Below are 6,072 nucleotides of genomic sequence, written 5' to 3' on the forward strand. Positions count from 1 at the left end.
ATATGCTGAATGTAAACATAACTTTTGTTTGTTTACATTAAAAAACAACTACAAGGCACCTTTAAATCTGAGACATAGAGCGTGTCACAACTAGTTGGAAGTTGCAAGTCATTCAAGGTCCAGTAGTTAACTTACACAACCTGAAACTAGATTCTAGATTATGGCTTTTCCATGAGGGAGAAAGCACAATTTATTTTATCTACATAATTCTAAAAAAAAATGTGTGGAAAAAAAACCCAGACACATGAGGTCATTTTCCATAAAACACATCTGGAAGGAATATTTAAAGTTGTTTTAGGTGAAAGCATGAAGCTAAAAGTCTAAAAGTTGTCTCCTGCTGTGTGTGAGCTCGGCTGCAGAGTTCTGTGGTGCAGAGCATTTGGTAAAGTTCAAAGTGGCAAAACGCTGTCAGGATCATATGATTCTTCCCCTATAATGATCTATAACACTGATAAGATGACAGCAGTACATGAGTGACATAAGAATTCTTTCTCTTGCATGCACAATTTACAGTCATATGATGTGTTGCAGTTGCAACCAAAATCATCTACATACAAATGTGACATATTTGGATGTTTTCTGCTCAATACTGCTTATATTAATCTGTTATCAGCTGTGTGTTGACTACAGATAAAACACACTCTTTTAGCCTTTGAGAGTAGTTTTTACAAACCAGATCACACATACATGCATGGTTAGGATTTGCCTACAGTTGTGATGCTAGTGTAAAAAGGGGTGATGGTGTTTTTTAAGGACCCCATAACCCGTAACTGCACCTTAACACCACTTAAAGGCACACACTCATCCAAAGTACTGACTATATCATACTTTTTAAATCATTTGTGCATCATATGTGTGATTGTTGTGTCTCTTGTGCAAGAGAAAAATACAGTTCTATTAAAATAATCATATTCAAACATGTATTTTACAGTGAACCAAATCTGTCATGTCATGGTGGAAATCATGTTTTAAGCCTATTTGTTTGTCCTCATCATAACTGCAGAAGCAAGTGAAGAAAAGTAATAAACTGAATTGAAACTGAAACTCATTATTTGGGATTATGTTTGATTTAATAATGAGGAAGAGCATTTTTACACTCACCATCTCTCCCATTGTCATTGGCCTGTCCATCTTCGTCTGCCTCTCTGTCAGCTTTGTGACGCTTCCAGCTTCTGTCGACTGACTATACAGCAGTTTTTGAAACATTTACAATGATCCTGTTTTAAGTGCCCTCTAAATGATCTATAATAAAAATCCAAAATTTATATGTAAAGCCATAAAAGTCACAATTTTATAATACTCTGACACAGCTCACCGGTGTGTGTTTATGTGTTTATGTTTGAGGCAACCAGTCTGACCTTCATGGAATGTGTAGAGAGGCTCAACTTTTCTATGAAATATGGCTGTTCTTCCCTGCGTGTGACATTTTGCCCCTGCGTCATCTTCACAGCTGATGTAAAAGAACTTCTTCTTTGCTTCCAAACCAAACAACAACACAAATATCACATCATCTTTATTTGTTAAACTTTTACACGACTCATATGGCATTCGTGCGACTAACTACGTCTAAATGTGGAGATTTGGGCTACAAGTGAAGTATAGAATACTCTTAATACACCCTACAGCTTGTGTTTCTATATTTCTTCATCACAATAAGAAGTGACGCCCAAGTTTCCTCTTCATCTACAAACTTGGCACAGGTTTAGCTTTTATTTTCCAGTCAGAACAATTCCAACGCTAATATGAAGCTTCTGACGCTTTTAGGTGTGGTTCTTCCCCCCGGGTCTTTATTGTTGATAGTGGCTGTGTCGTATATCAGCCTACGTTGTTAATACAAATGTGTCACTGTAAAGGATGGACCCCACCTACACCTGCTATTAACATGCCATCTCTTAATATATTGTACTGAAAAGTTCACCAGCCAGGCATTTCTAAAGGCCTGAGCCTCTTTTGATTCTAGTGTTTCATGTAAAGCTTTTGTATTTAAAGAGCAGTCAATGCAACATTTTTTCAATTGAGTTGGAGGCAAACTTGGGTATCTCTTTTGTGTTTGGCATAATAAATAAGCCACAGACTGCACAATGTGTTGGTATTCCATTGTTGAACACACCTCATGTCTGTATACTATCTAACGAGGCTCTTGAGCTGACATCCGCTCAATATGTTCATGTCTGCATTCTGCTATTGAAGGCTTTACAGTCTCCGCTCTTGTTAGCCAGAGAGCTTCCCTCCAAGCAACAAAAAGAAAGACAAGCTACAAATCTGGGATAATTCATAGAATTCAGAAATTTGCCCTCCGGATTCAAGAATTCAAAGACTTCCAAGGAGGGCTGACGCACAATGGTTACAGTAGCTACGAGGAATGTAGACAGACAGTTCTTTATCATCACACCACAAGAGACAAATGCCTTTTGAAAGGTCTGAGCATTGATGAATCTTATGACAGTGGCAGGCCTTTATTGCAATGAAGAAGTAGCATGTGCATCAACAGTATGTACATCACTTAAGCATGTTTGAATTCATTATGAAGTAGAAGTAAAAAGTGGCAGATGCTGTTATTCCAGTGGAGCATTTAGCAACTAAAGGGGCAGATATTTTTCTTAGGAGTTGGTGGCGACCATGGATGTGTTATAAGAACTGGATACTAGACTCAAAGATGGCACCTACTCAGTCAAATGAATATTGCTAGCCTAGCACATAAGCCAAAACAGTTTTCTACATTCCAGGTTTTCTTTCTATGTTCAGGTTAAACTCATAGACTTTACATAAGGATGATGTCACTCACAAATCTCTTAATACTTGTTACTTGTAACATGATACTTGTAATACAGTTTGAGGTGTCCTGCAAACTATTTTATAGGGGAAAATGCTTATAGGGCAGCAGGACTTTTTATGTTGCAATACCATGAGTAGCCACTAGGAAGACTTGCCAGCAGGGTGCTGTATGGACCTGTCACCATAACTGCTTTTGTTGGACGATATATTGTCTCAGAAATAATTGCGATAAACAATATTATTGTCATTTGAAGATCTAATATACCACTGATATAATTATAATATAATAGCATAGTAATGCAAGGAGTGCATTTACTTCTGGAAAAACACAGACTGCCATTATGGGCCGGGACAGAGGTATTTACCTTTAATTCCATATAAACGGCAGGAATGGAGACTTGCTTAGCCAATGTGACATGAATAGCCTCTTAGCTGCTAATGTGAAGTGTAGCAATATTGAGGTAAAAAAAAGATCATGGTTATGTTCATGTATCATATGATAAGTGGACATGATGATGTTGATAATTACGTAATGGTTGTGACAGGCCTAATGCCGTATACTGTTTTCTTAATAAATACATGGTGGAGTCCAAACCCATGCTAAAAGGCTTGCATTCACCACATGGCCAAAGACAAAACTTCAAATGAATGCTAATGTTGTTCCGTGTCTGATTTTAGCTAACACGTTCACAAAATCAGCTTTATAAATATGTCAGCGTTCTGTTTACAACTTGTTGTGCTGCTCCAAAGTGGCCAATAAATCAGGTGATGTTAATTTAGGCAAATAAATTAAAATGGAGCCTCAATAATTCATATATGTGAGAAGAGAATAGAGTATGTAGGGTATTTCCTCTCAGCTCAGTGCATCTGTCCACTGAGTAAACAAGATGAACCAAATCCCATGTGAGTCAAAGAAGGGCAAGTTAGGACAGAAAGAACAACATTCTCATTCATAGATTGGTGTAGTCATTCATTTAAGGCCTGAAAGTATGTCCAACACTTTTTATTTCAGCTTTTAACAGTTCAAAGTCTGGAAATACATATCCTGCTGTGTGTACGCTTAACAAGGAAAGTGGACAAAACAAGAAAAACCCCAATACAGAACAGGACTAAGTATTTGCTTTTACAATATTTTCTGTCCTCTTTGGATTGATGACTGAAATTTAACAATTTGATGTAAAATGTTGCAGGTTGAAGGTAATCTATGGCTTTCTCCTAATGTAAACCACTCCAGATGGCAGCAAAAGGGGAAAATAATCAATAAACAACATTTATTGATTATAAAAAATATTTGAAATGGAAGTATATTCCACTGAGGTATTATTATCAAAAAGTTGTTTCACTTAGAGTTTCTTAGAGTTACCAGGGCCACAGAGGCACATATCAAGTGCGTATCAGTGGGTCTTAAGTATTCCACCACTCCTGCTAATGACTCAGCCACTTGGGCTTTTCAGGTGTTCTCCATGGAGACAGGAATGAACACACACACCCAACCACACACACACACACACACACACACACACACACACACACACACACACACACACACACACACAGACAGACAACAGACGACAGATAGACAGACAGATAGACAGATAGATAGATAGATAGATCCCAAGTTATTGTAATTATTATGAAATATAACATATTGCTAATAAAATAAAAGTAGACTGCACAAATTCAATATCACACACATACACAAATAGAACAATCCACTTATGAATCAATATTAGCCATCCTCCAGCAGTGTCAACCTAAAGTAAACCATTCACCCTGATGAAACTACATATTCACACTATGGATTGTGGTTTATTTCATAGTGTAACTGATTTGAATTTTTTGCATCATTAGGTTACCATATTAATTAGGTGTGCCCTGGGCAGCTGCCCATACCACACATATCTAAATCTACCACTACTGCCTCTCAAGCCTTGTTAGCCACTCGAGACATGTGACGCAAACCTGCTAAGAAAACAGCATCTTTTGTGATTGGACTCCTGAATTATTGCTCTGTGTTTGACTGCAAACAAAATGACATGAAGTCATATCCACTGCAGGCTACACTGATGATGCTAATGAATGGCCTGAAACCCTCAGTGTGTTTACTGTGTTGATGCAGTTAGTTGTGTAAAGGTCAAAAACTGTCTGTGCTGAATAAGCATGCATTAACCTTTGGGAGAAAAAAACAACCACACCTTTTGAAAGCTATCTCGTTTTAAACCACAAAGTGATTGATTCCAGGCTAAAGCTACAGATATATCAGCTGATATCACTCATATCAGTTAATACTGATATTTCTTATAATATAAATGACGTCACTGTTTTTGTTGAGCTTTAGAGCCACTTAAGCTTATAATTTCTTTGCAGGATCAAGATAAGATAATTTTCCAAGTAATGTGTGAACAGCAAACATGATGTTTATTTAAAAAAATAAACAAAATCAGTCTAAATCGTACCTGTAATATAAAATGTTTCCTGTGTTAGAGCTTGGGTCAGCCACATTGATCACCTTAATATCCTTAACTGGCACCATGTTCTTGTGTTCTTGTCTTTAAAAAAGCAACAGCATATGCAACATGGGCTTAACATTGTGTCTTTATAGTGCAGTCAAATATAACATGTTTGAGAGCACTGCAATAAAAAAATAAAAAAATAAATTGAAAGCAAAAAACTGATTTGAGAGGAAAGACCAATCGATGCAGACCAAAACAGTTTATGGTGACGGCACACTAAAACAATGTGAATAACTACTTGTAGTAAGGATCTCCAAACATTCAAATAATGGCATGAGAGGAATGATTGCAGTTGCTCTTGAAACTTGCACTTACCCCTCTGAATGCATGTCCTACATACTCAGACCTTAAGACCGAGGACAGTTTAAAAAAAAAAAACACATCCCACTAGACAACATGAACAGAAACAGTATTCCTTTGTGTGTTTTTAGGTGGCATTCTTGGCATTATAACAGCTTTATGACTCACCTTCGGCTCATACCACCAAATACTGTTCTTTGTGATTCATTTCATCAATTGTGAAGATGCTTGAGTCAGTTCTTCTTGACATGCCTGGTCATTTATAATAAGGTTGTGGCTGTGAGACTGCTTCTTTTGTGTGTTTTTTTCCCATTTTTATAGTCTATATCCACTTAGTCCTATTCAGGCTCACAGAAGAATGGGACTTAAACAGAGAAACATCCTGGTCAGGTCATCAGTACATAACAAAGACAGACCACAGCCCAACCCAGTACACCAATGGGTGTTTTAACCCTGTGCAGAATCCAGGACCTTAACCACCTGC

This window comes from Scomber japonicus, chromosome 18 (assembly GCF_027409825.1).
Source record: "Scomber japonicus isolate fScoJap1 chromosome 18, fScoJap1.pri, whole genome shotgun sequence".
NCBI classification, from domain to species: Eukaryota; Metazoa; Chordata; class Actinopteri; order Scombriformes; family Scombridae; genus Scomber; species Scomber japonicus.